Source organism: Macaca thibetana, chromosome 6 (genome assembly GCF_024542745.1).
Source record: "Macaca thibetana thibetana isolate TM-01 chromosome 6, ASM2454274v1, whole genome shotgun sequence".
Taxonomy (NCBI): Eukaryota; Metazoa; Chordata; class Mammalia; order Primates; family Cercopithecidae; genus Macaca; species Macaca thibetana.
In genome coordinates this window covers 50641166-50654028 of record NC_065583.1, presented here as the reverse complement: position 1 = coordinate 50654028, position 12863 = coordinate 50641166, and the positions used below count along the sequence as shown (strand labels likewise).

The window sequence follows — 12863 nt, the reverse complement described above, 5'->3', positions numbered from 1 at the left end:
ATGTGATTAATAATATGTTTATAAGCCAATGAGAACAATCCATAAAGAGAAAAATAAAAATTGTGTAGGTGAGAGTAGGCAGAATGTCTAGAACAACTAAATAAAGACCAGTGACACACTAAACAATAAACAAGTAACTACCAAGCCTTAAAACAATTTGGTGTCCAATTTTTGCTTGTTCTTCTCCTAGCACAGTCCTTTAGGAAGACCACAGAACTGAGGAGACAGAATCATTACCTCGAATCTGAGGAATATGAAACTGTTTCCTAGTGAAGCAAGAGAAAAAAACTAGTCCAACAGAAAAAAACTGGAAATATATTCTGTAACAAGCTTAATCAGATACAAACAGGGACATTAAAAATAGGCTCTTTCCAATTATGATGAGAAAGATACGCCAATTTACCTGACTAGGTAGGATTTATTATAAGGACAAGAGGAAGAAGATGAGACAGAAAACATTTTCAAAAGGTACATAGCTGGACTCTTGAAAAACTGAAAATTTTTTTAAGATCACAGAAGTTCTGATGTCTTATCCATCCATTCTCATCCTCTGCTTAGTACTTCCACTAAATCACACCTGTGGCAGCTTATCTCGTGTCTGTTTCCCCTACACTGTGTCTACTTCCCCTGCCATGGTTAGTATCCTCTCTCCAGTCTCCTTCTTGCTATCACATGAGGCATCCTTATTCCTTTCCTTCTGGGAGTTCCCTTTACCCAGCCCCTTGAATGTGTGTGTGTGTTTATGTGTGTCTATGAGTGTGTGCCATTCAGACTTTTAAAATGCAATTGAGTAATCATTACATGACTCCTTTTATCAAGCCCTTGAACCTGTTGCCTCAGTAACCATGGCAAGTCCAGATGGCTGCCTTAGGATCAGATGTAAACCTTGGAGAAACCAGCTGTGGCCAGCACGTCAAGTTTAAGCAGACAAATGAAGGTGACCTGTGGGTAAGAAAATGTGTATGGACTGTTCTTTAAGATAAGGCTGTGGGTATGACAACTTGGGATTGTTGGAGAGAGTTAGACACTAACAATGTCACATGGAGAATTACTGCTAGGAAAACCAGGGTAAAGAAAGCAGTCAAAAGTCTCCTTAGGCTGACTCTGGCACACTGCCTAAGAGTTAGCCCTGCTCTGGAAGGAACAGAAAGAAAAAAAAAAGTCTCCTTCACTATAACAAACAATGGAAGACTCACAATTATTAATAAAGAAAATAGTTGCATATAATACTCTCTTTTAAAAATAGAATGATTTCCTAAGTTTCACAAAGTCCTGCTTTGTACAAATTGCTGGTAACAAGCTCTAGATGCTATTTTTTTATCATTTTGTGTGTATGTATTTTTCATAAGCAATCTAAATTTTGGAAATTTGGAGGATATACATAAATGTCACAATAGTGGTGGTTCACAGTTCATCAAGAATACAATTACTGAGTGTGCTTAAACCCTTTTCAGATTTTAAGACCCCTGGAACCAGCCCCAGGGAGTAGATCCAAGGTGGCATATCCTCAGGAAGAGAAAAAATAATACTCCAATCTGCCCTTTGGAGGAAAGAGAAAGCTAAGAAAGAAGCTAGAGACAAAAAAGTCACAACAGAGGTAGAAACAAAATTAGAGAATCTAGAGAGAGAACAATAAAAATGTAGGGCAAGATAAGAAAATAAAATGAAAGGGGCAGAAACCGAAAAAGAGTGTATATTAATAACCTATTCAGACAATATTTTAAATCCTCATAATAGCTTATGAGGGGAAAGCATTTGCATAGACCTCTTAGTAAAGTATGAAGTAAAATAATTTTTGTAAGGAATATTTAGAAGCACATGTCAAAAATTTAAATTACATTTGCATATATCCAAAATCTTCAGAACTCTCTCTTAGTGAAGATTAGCATGGGTTGCAAATGTGGAAAAAGTAGAATGTGTGATTTAAACAATACAGAACTTTGTCTTTCTCATCTATTGGTCTGGAAGTAAGAAAGCCAAGACTGCCCTGGTGGTTCTGGCTCGTGATGTCCTGAGAGATCTAGGTCATTATCAGCTCTTCCGTAAGATACAACTCTCATGCTTATGGTCCAAGGAACTACTCACATTTCAGGCAGCAGGACAGAGGAACAAATGAAGAAAAGGGGAGCAGAGGACACATGTCATTTGTCTTTGAAAAAAAAAGATGTTTCTTGAAATTGGTACAAAATACTTACGTTAGCAATCCACTGTCCATAACTTAGTTATGTGGCCATAAAAAGATACAAAGCAGGCTGGGAAATGAAGTCTTTATTCTGGGCAACTATATGCCCCACTAAAAGTTCTAAAACAGTAGAAAAGGGGGGAAAATATTAGGAACAGCCCAGTATCTCTGCCTCAAGCTGTTTCCTACAGAATTATACATACCAAGTACCAACATTCATGTTCAAGTATATTTACTATGTGGGATAGGGAATGTATGCTTCCTATTCCGCATGCTCCTGCAATGTTTGTGTATGATAAAATAAATACTTATTACTTCCATAGTTTTTAAAATAAATCAATTAAGTAAATAATTTTAAAATAAATAATACTTTATTAATAAATCATTTTATTTTTATTTTTAATACTTATTGAAAATTTTTAAATTTAATAGTCTAACAGTCTCTGGAATTTTAGTGATCAGGCATCATGAGCTTTTTGCTCAATATTCTTTGTGGGGATTGTCCAATCTTATTCACGCTACTAGATTACATTTATATCATTAACCCACTAGGAAGACTGAATGGATGGACTTAGAAATAATAATGATATATCTTCATTTTAGCAAGTTCAAATGCTTTAAATTTAATGTGTAAACTAAATTCTGAAATACAAGAAATAAAAATAGGTTTAGCATTAAACCTACTTTCTGCTTAAAATAGTTGTAGTGGCATAAAGATACAAACATACCATTAATTTGAACCAAGAATCTCTTTGGGAAACAGAACTCAAAAAGATTTGTAGCAATCCTTCAAGTCATGACTTTATGTAGCTTTGTAAGGAGCTTTGTTTTCTATCCAAGCAAATGAAACCATTACAGTTGACCCTTGAACAACAGGGGTTTGAACTGCATGGGTCCATTTATGCATGAATTTTTAAAATAAATATATTGGAAAAATTTTTGGAGATTTGTGACAATTTGAAAAAACTTGCAGATGAACCATGTAGTAAAAAGTATCAAAAAAAATAAGAAAAAGTTAGGTATGTCATGAATACATAAAATATACGTAGCTAGTAGCCTATTTTATCATTTGCTACCATAAAATATACACAAATGTATTACAAAAAGTTAAAATTTTTCAAAACTAATGCACAGAAACATTTACAGACCATACATGGCACCATTTGTTATAGTGAGAAATATAAAAAAATGTAAAGCTGCAGTATTCAATCATAACTGTATAAGATTAACTATAGTACATACTATATATACTACTGTAATAATTTTGTAGCCACCTTCAGTTGCTATTACGGTGAGCTCATGTGCCATGAGGATCCGCTTAAAGCGCAGTGTGATGCTGATATCTCCAAATGAGCAGTTTGTCTCTCCAGTAAATTGCTGTCACAGTAAAAAGTGATCTCTTGTGGTTCTCATGTATTTTTCATCCTGTTTAGTGCAATACTGTAAACATTGAATTACACCATTGAACCCATACAAAGTGCTACTAGTGATGCTGGAAGTGGTCCCAAGAAGCAGAGAAAAGTCATGACATTACAAGAAAAGGTTGAATCGCTTGATATGTATCATAGATTGAGGTCTGCAGCTACAGTTGCCCACCATTTCAGACAAAGGAGTAAACTTGTAAGCAGATGACATAAACTTATGGGATCAATAAAAGCAGTACAGTACTGGAAATGTATTTTTATCTTCCTTATGATTTTCTTTTCTCTAGTTTATTTTATTCTAAGAATACAGCATATAATACATGTAACATAAAAAATATGTGTTAATTGACTGTTTCTGTTACTGGTAAAGCTTCTAGTCATCGGTAGGCTATTAGTAGTTAAGTTTTAGGGAAGTCAAAAGTTATACATAGATTTTCAACCGTGTGGGAGTTAGCACCCCAACCCTCCCCCCATCCACCATTGTTCAAGAGCGGACTGTAATAGCTAAATTCATATGAATTAAGAACATACTAATCAACAGTTCACAAAAATTACTTACTGAGATGAAGCAGAATAGTTATTATGCCAACCATTATTTAATCTTTCTGATTTAGGTGCTGCATGTGATTAAATAATACCAGTAGCTGGCATTTCATAGCATCTTCCTTTGTTCTCCATCAAAGCACTTTATAAATATTTATTTCTATAATATCATTATAACTTAAGAAAGTAGTTTATTATTCCTTCTTATTTAGAAAGATGAGGAAGCAGGCTCCAAGAGACAGCAAGTTTTCAAAGGTTGTATTGCTTTTTATTCGTATCTGGGATAACAATTCCCAGAGCTAGTGACCGAAGTGACTTAATTTACTTTCGAAGCCTTCCAATGAAGGATCTGGCAAAAAGTTCATGATTCTGTGGTCCCCTCATAGCCATTAGTATCACATGCCAATTGTTCTCTGTGAAGAGGCATTTGCAAAGAAGGGTCTTTATTACTATGAAGCTATCCCATGGTCCCAGGCATCCTCACTTTGGGGGTTTTAGTAAAATTTCCATTTTAATTATTTTTATGCATAACTCTCACATACAAAACTTCTCCTTTTGAGAGAAAATACATTAATATATCACTTGATGGATAATTATTTTTACTTTTTGTTATACCTGTAAAACAAAGGAAGCAGAATAACAGTACTTAAAGAAGAAAAACAAGTCATTCTCTGCATTTGTCTTGATTCTTTCACAGAGCTTTCGTGAAGTACACAGATGTCACCAATCTCTAACATAAATAGTAATGCTTTCCATGCCTAACAAGGGACATAAATTTTCCCAAAACAGCTGGTGCTTTGGTTGACCTAGACAGAGAAGTTATATCCTTCCTGGTATAAAAAAGATCTAAAAACAGATCTTTAGAGGCATCTACATACAGTCTTATCAGAACATTATTATCTACAGCAGAACTGCTATGAGATGGGCACATCCTGGTCCATGAAGAATAATCTCCTAAAGAACCTGTTACAAAGCAATGACTTCTGCTGAGAAATTCAATAGCATGCCCTCTGGGATTGCATTTTTTAAATGTGCTCTAGCAAGTTGGAAGAAAACCTTACAAATCATTGAATAGCTTCAACTATAACAAAATAAAAACAGGGCATGATTTAGTGTATCAAATGTATGAACTGTTATTAGAAATGAGATAAAAATTATAACAGAAATTACTGTATTTTCCTTTCTTAATAACAACATGCATGTAGCCTAAGTAATACACAAATGTCATAAATTTGAAATCTGTAGTTATAGACAAGCATTAAAAATCAATGAACCCAAAGCTATTGAAATAAAAAAAATTTAAGAAAAATATATGGAGATGAAAGGCCCCAGCTTCTTGTTGAATTTTCAGCTTGATACTTTGGAAAAAAATTAAAATAGTTTGATTAAACCTTAATAGATTTTTTACAAGGTTATATCACTAAGTGTTTTTTGTTGTTTTGCTTTTTTTGTCTTGATAATAATATAACTGAAAACATTAGGTTCTTCTTATTTTAAGAGTAAATTTCAAGTCTCAACTCAATAAATAATAAATGTTTGTTAAGTGGTGGAAAAGTAAAGATCAAAGAAGTGAAGTAACTTGCCCAAAGTCAGCTAGTTAAAAGGCAGAAAATTCTACATTTGAGCACAGCTCTATATGAAGTTATTCCTGTTTTTTTTTTCCTTTTTTATTATATACTTTAAGTTCTAGGGTACATGTGCACAACGCGCAGGTTTGTTACATATGTATACATGTGCCATGTTGGTGTGCTGTACCCATTAACTCGTCATTTACATTAGTTATATCTCCTAATACTATCCCTCCCCACTCCCCCCTCCCCACAATAGGACCTGGTGTGTGATGTTACCCTTCCTGTGTCCAAGTGATCTCCTTGTTCAATTCCCACCTATGAGTGAGAACATGTGGTATTTGGTTTTCTGTTTTTGTGATAGTTTGCTGAGAATGATGGTTTCCAGCTGCATCCATGTCCCTACAAAGGACACGAACTCATCCTTTTTTATGACTACATAGTATTCCATGGTGTATATGTGCCACATTTTCTTAATCCAGTCTGTCACTGATGGACATTTGGGTTGATTCCAAGTCTTTGCTATTGTGAATAGTGCTGCAGTAAACATTCATATTCATGTGTCTTTGTAGCAGCATGACTTATAATCCTTTGGGTATATCCCCAGTAATGGGATGGCTGGGTCAAATGGTATTTCTAGTTCTAGATCCTTGAGGAATCGCCACACTGTTTTCCACAATGGTTGAACTAGTTTACAGTGCCACAAACAGTGTAATAGTGTTCCACTACAGAAAACTGCTGATAAGGTTTACTTTTCTCAGCAAATAAGTCTGAAGAAATAGCAAAGTCTCCATTTCTCATTTATTGTTGCTCTGTTTCCACCTCCATATTTCTATCCCACAAAGTCAGCCCTTCTTTTCTTTCCTTAGTGGGAATACACATTTTGAAACTGAAAAGACATGATATCTTGGGATGCAAGGAGAACTTGTTGGAGTCTTTGTTGCAGACAATGCTTTATGTGGTCTCAAGCTTGACATACAAAAGAAAAAGAAGAAGGAAAGTGGCAGCACCCAAAAAAAGGTATGAAAAAATCCAGAATAAATTTTAAAATAATGTCTATGATAAATTCTTTCTGAAAACTATTTACAAGACAATTAAGTTAATATAAAGAGATACAAATAAAAATGAGGTACTAAATGGAACACTAAAAAGTATTTGATTCACCCAAAAAATGGCAGAAAAGGAGGAAGAGAGAAATAAAAAAGCAGATAGGACAAATAGAAACCAAACTTGTCAACAATTGTATTAAATGTAAATGTACTAATTATTACAATTAAAAGACAGAGATGGTCAGACTGGATAAAATGCAAGACCCAATTATGTTTTTTATAGTAAGCACAATTTCAAAATAAATATATACATAGGTTGAAATTTTAGAAGGAGAAAAACTATTTACCCTCCCATGACTATGCATACTAAAGCTAATGTGGCCATGTAAATAAGAAGTAAGGACTCAGATGGGTATTTAAGATAAATACTATCAGAGACAGAAAGACCTAACAAAAGGGCTAATTAATCAAAGTAATGCAAAACTACTAAATGTGCTTGTATTTAATATTAAAGCTCCCAAAAATACAAGGCAAAAAAAATGGTAAAACTAAAAGAAACCATAGATAAGTTCTCATTCATAGTTGGAAAACTTAGTATCTCTCTCCTGTTAATAGGAAGAACTAGTGAACCAAAAAGAAATCAGTAAAGATACAGAATATCAAACAATATTACCAATTAAATTGCCCTAACTAGTATTTATGGAACACTGCATTCAAGAAGAACAGAATGCACATGAAACAGTCACCAAAATAGACCATGTAATGGGCCACAAAACAGGCCTCAATAAATTTAAAAGGTTTGAAATTATACAGAATATGTCCTCTGATTATAATGGTATGAAATTAGAAATCAATAAGAAATCTAGAAAATCTCCCAAATGTTTGGAAATTTAAAATACACTAATAAGTAACCCATGGCTCAAAAATAAAGCACGAAAGAAATTAGAAAATATTTTGAACTCAGTGAAAACAGAATATGTTAAAATTTTTGGGATACAGCAAAACTACTTCTTGGAGGGAAATTTATAGCTTTAAATGTCTATGCTTTTTAAAAGAATAAAGATATAGGTTGGACACAGTGGCTCACGTCTATAATTCCAGCACTTTGGGAGGCTGAGGCAGGTAGATCACGATGTCAGGAATTTAAGACCAGCCTGGCCAAGATGGTGAAACCCCATCTCTACTAAAAATACAAAAAATTAGCCGGGCTTGGTGGTGGATACCTGTAATCCCAGCTACTCAGGAGGCAGAGAATTGCCTGAACCTGGGAGGCAGAAGTGGCAGGGAGCAGAGATTGTGCCACTGCACTCCAGCCTGGGTGACAGAGTGAGACTCTGTGTCAAAAAAGTAATAATAATAATAAAATAAAGATATAAAATCAATTTCTTCTGATTCTAATTTAAATAAGAAGGTTTGGTGTTTGGTGAGGGCCTGTTATCTGCTTCCAATGTGGTACCTGGTTGCTGCATCCTGTGCAGGGGATATACTTTCTCTCCTCACATAGCAAAAGGGCATAGGTAGTTCCCTCAAGCCCTTTAATAAGGGTAAAAATCCATTCATGAAGTCTCATGACTTAATCACTTCCCCCAAAGACTCCACCTCTTAATACTATTGCATTAGGGATTAAGTTTCAACATAAATTTTGAAGAAACATAAACATTCAAACCATTGCAGCATCTAAGTAGAGCCTATAGGTAATATTATATGTAACACTAAAGTAATAATTTTTTTCCTTAGATCAAACAAGGCAAGGATCTCTGCTCTCAACCCATCTATTCAATATTGAACTACAGGTCCCAGATAGAGCAATAAGGTAAGAAAAAAAAAAAAAAAACAGGCAGAAAGATTCAGAAGATAGATATAAACTGTCTTTATTTTCAATGACATGATTGTGTTTGACAAAAATTCTAAAGAATTTACAAGAATACTACTAAAAGTAATAAGCAAATTTAGTAATGTCGCAGAACATAAAGTCACTATCCAAAAATAACTACATTTATTTACTTATATACTAGTAATTAACCATTTGAAAATGAAATTTTAAGCTGGGCACAGTAGCTCATGCCTGTAATCCCAGCACTTTGGGAAGCCAAAGTGGGCAGGTCTTGAGGTCAGGAGTTTAAGACCAGCGTGGCCAACATAATGAAACCCCATCTCTAATAAAAATACAAAAATTAGCTGGGTATGGTGACACATGCCTGTACTCCCAGCTACTAAGGAGGCTGAGGCAGGAGAAAGCTTTAACCCACGAGGCGGAGGTTACAGTGAACCAAGATCAAACCACTGTACTCCAGCCTGGACAGAGTGAGACTTCCTCTCAAAATAAATAAATAAATGAAATTTTAAATTTTACAATAGCATCAAAAGCATCAACTATTTAGAAACATACTTAGCAAATAATGTAAAAGATTTCTATACTAAAAACTACAAAACATCATTGACAGAAACTAGAGAAAACCTAAATAAATGAATATATACTATGTTCATGAATCAGAAGACTCAATATTAACATTAGTTCTCCCCAAACTTATCTTCAGATTCAATGAAATAACAAAATCTATAGAAGTTTTTTTAATTGGTGAGATAATTTTAAAATTTATCTGAAGAGGCAAAGGATGAAAATAGCTAAAATTCTTCTTAGTGGGAAAAAAATAAAAATGTAGAACTTATGCTATCTGACTTTAAGACTTCTTATAAAGCAACTGTAATCAAGAGAAAAATAGCACTGGAAAAAGGAGATAAATGGAACTGGATAGCTAGTACAGAAATACAGCCTTCGTTTTAGTAAAAGCAGTACAGCTAATCAATGGTAAAGGAACCCTGCTTTAATAAATGGTACAGAACAACTGAATTTCCCTTTGGAATAAAACAATTTTGACACCTACTACACACCATACTCCAAATCAAAGATTGATAATAGACTCATATACAAACACTACAACAATAAAGCTATTAGAAGAAAATATAGGAGGAGAACTTTAAAAGCTTGGGGTAGGCACAGGTTTCTTGGCAAGTACACAGAAACTACAAATCATAATAGAAAAAGAATTTATTTTATAATTTATCAAAATTATATCTAAAACCTAAAAATTTTTGCTCTTCACAAAACACCATCAAGAAATAAATACAAAACCATGTCTGTGGGAGACAATGTTCATAATACATAAAACTGACAAAGTATTTAAAGCAGAATATACACAGAACATCTGTATCACCTAACAAAAAGACAAACAACCCAATTTAAAAATTAAAACACTTAAACACTTCACAAAAAAGATATGTAAATGTTGCGTGACCAATAATTTGTAGAAAAAGTGTTCAATATCATTTGTCATCAGAGAAATTCAAGTTAAAACCATAATGAGATATCACTACATGCTCACTAGATTGGCTAAAATGAAAAAAGAAAAAGTGCCAAATGTTGAAAAGGACATGGAGCAACTGGAACTCTCATGCATTCCTAGTGAAGTATAAAATGCTACAACAACTTAAAAAAATCATTTGCCATTTTCTTAAAATGTTTAGCATAAATTTACCCGATGATCCAGCACTCATATTTTCCTTCTAACCGTTCCACTCCTATTTACCCAAGAGAAATGAAAGCATATATGCACAAAATCACTTGTACATGAATGTTCACAGCAGCTTTATTAATAGCCAAAAACTGGAAAGAGTTTTTGAGATTTTGAGTTTTTGAACAGATGATCATCGCCAAGTAAATGTACTTTTTACAAACAACTGTGGTACACTCATATAATGGGATACTTCTCAGCAATGAAATGGCATGAATTACTGACATGCATTAAAACATGGGTAAGCCGTGTGCAGTTGCTCACACCTGTAATCCCAGCATTTTGGGAGGCTGAGGCAGGTGGATTACTTGAGGCCAGGAATTCAAGACCAGCCTGGCCAACATGGTGAAACCCTGTCTCTCCTAAAAATACAAAAATTAGCTGGATGTGGTGGTACATGCCTGTAATCCCAGCTACTTGGGAGGCTGAAGCATGAGAATCGCCTGAACCCAGGAGGTAGGTGGAGGTTGCAGTGAACTGAGATCATGCCACTGCACTCAACGCTGGGTAACAGCGAGAATCTATCTCAAAAAAAAAAAAAAAAAAGGAAACATTTTGAAACTATTATGCTAAATGAAATAAGCAAACACACAAAAAAAAGTATATCTGTATGATTCCAGCTAGAGTATATGAATTCTAGAATAAGCAAAACTAATCTTTGGGGATAGAAATCAGTTTTTGCTCCTGAGGAGGTTGACTGGGAAAGGGTGAAAGGAATTTTCCAAGATGGAAATGTTCTGTTTATTGATATGCATTCATCAAAGAAGATCAAATGGTACATGTAACATCTGAGCATTTCACTTTATATTATCTTTACCTCAATTGAAAATGGGGGAAAAAACGATTTTCAAGAATAAATTAACCATGAACTCCAAGCCTTTTTCTGCTACCATTCTGATTTGTTTATATGCAGCACTAAATTTTATCCCACATTACCTGAGAAGAAAAAAAGACTATTTCCTTAATAGTATTGAATAATGCAGCTAATATTCACATGTGTTTTCATACACATCTAAATACAACTATAACACTATGACTATTTTGCAGTAAACAGTTCCAAAATCTGAAGGTTTTAATTGAAAAATGTGTAGGTTTCAATTCAAATTTTCAGTTGAAAGATTGAAAGCTATGCCTTTCTTAACTGGCATGCCTCTTTCCTGCAATCACAAAAAAGAAGGCTAATGCGATAAATTGAAAACCATTATGCAACAAACTATACATAATAAAAGATATTTTTGTAATAACATTTTAAATCTCCTAATGTACACAATTCAGTTCAATGCAATAATTCTTTATTTGATTTCAAATAAGTTCATAGCCACATCCAGGCAAATTAATTAGGTGACATTTTATTGGCCTGATATCTTAATGGCTCTGGTTTAATACAACAACAACAAACACCACTGCAGCGGTTCTTCAGGACCCATTAAAATCAGGGAAAGACGAATTCAGTTCATTGGCATGGCCACTTTAATTTGCCCCAAAGGCCCATTACTTCCTCAATTTTTATCTTAGTCTTGGCCTCATGTCTTTCTGTCCCAAGGTATTTTCAGAGCAAAGCTCCTACAGAATTAAGAGCTAGAATTGTTTTGTTCTGCAATAGGCATGCTCAGGAATGCCATCGACTGGTTAGATGGCTAATGATCACGTTGCACCCTTATCCTAGCTTGGTCTATGATCAAGCAATCAATAGAACCATGACCTGTATCGAATGCAATCTCATGTTTTGAGAAAAGTGGTAAGAAATTATCTTTTTTTTTTTTTTTTTTTTTTTTTTTTTGAGACAGAGTCTCGCTCTGTGGCCCAGGCTGGAGTGCAGTGGCCGGATCTCAGCTCACTGCAAGCTCCCCCTCCCGGGTTTACGCCATTCTCCTGCCTCAGCCTCCCAAGTAGCTGGGACTACAGGCACCTGCCACCTCGCCCGGCTAGTTTTTTGTATTTTTTAGTAGAGACGGGGTTTCACCATGTTAGCCAGGATGATCTCGATCTCCTGACCTCGTGATCCGCCCGTCTCGGCCTCCCAATGTGAGAAATGACCTTAAAGGCAAATAAGTATCACCCTGTTATTCATTTTGCTCATATCAGTTTCAGAAGGATACCAAACCCCCAAAAGACAATTATTGTTACATTGTAACATCAATGTCTCAACGTATTTCAGTATCATAAGCATGTGTCAACTAAGATTCGCTAGAAGTAAGAGATGATTTTTATAAGAGACGTTTATAAGGTGCTATTCTGTGAATCCTATGTTCCAAGGGGCATTTGCTACAGAACATAAAAGATTCAAGAAATGAATTGCTATGCCCTGTTGTGTCTGTCTCCAAAATTCATATGTTGAAGCCTAATGATCAACGCGATGGTCTTAAAAGGTGGGGCCTTTGGGAGGTAATTAGGTCGTGAAGACAGAGTCTTCATGAATGGGATTAGTGCCATTAAGAGGACTCAGTCTATTATCAAAAACACAAAAGATAACAAATGTTAGAAAGTTTATGGAAAAAGAAAACCCTTGTATACTGTTGGTGGAA

At 34.7% G+C, this 12863-nt stretch overlaps 1 protein-coding gene and 1 pseudogene across 1 annotated transcript in view; both read left to right on the top strand.

Moving 5' to 3' along the window:
• CDC42SE2 (CDC42 small effector 2) overlaps nt 1–12863 on the top strand; it is a 1077748-nt gene that overhangs the window by 715604 nt on the left and 349281 nt on the right. The gene's annotated exons all lie outside the window — the stretch shown is intronic.
• Nucleotides 1–12863, top strand: part of LOC126955980 (SURP and G-patch domain-containing protein 1-like) — a 187727-nt pseudogene that overhangs the window by 26744 nt on the left and 148120 nt on the right.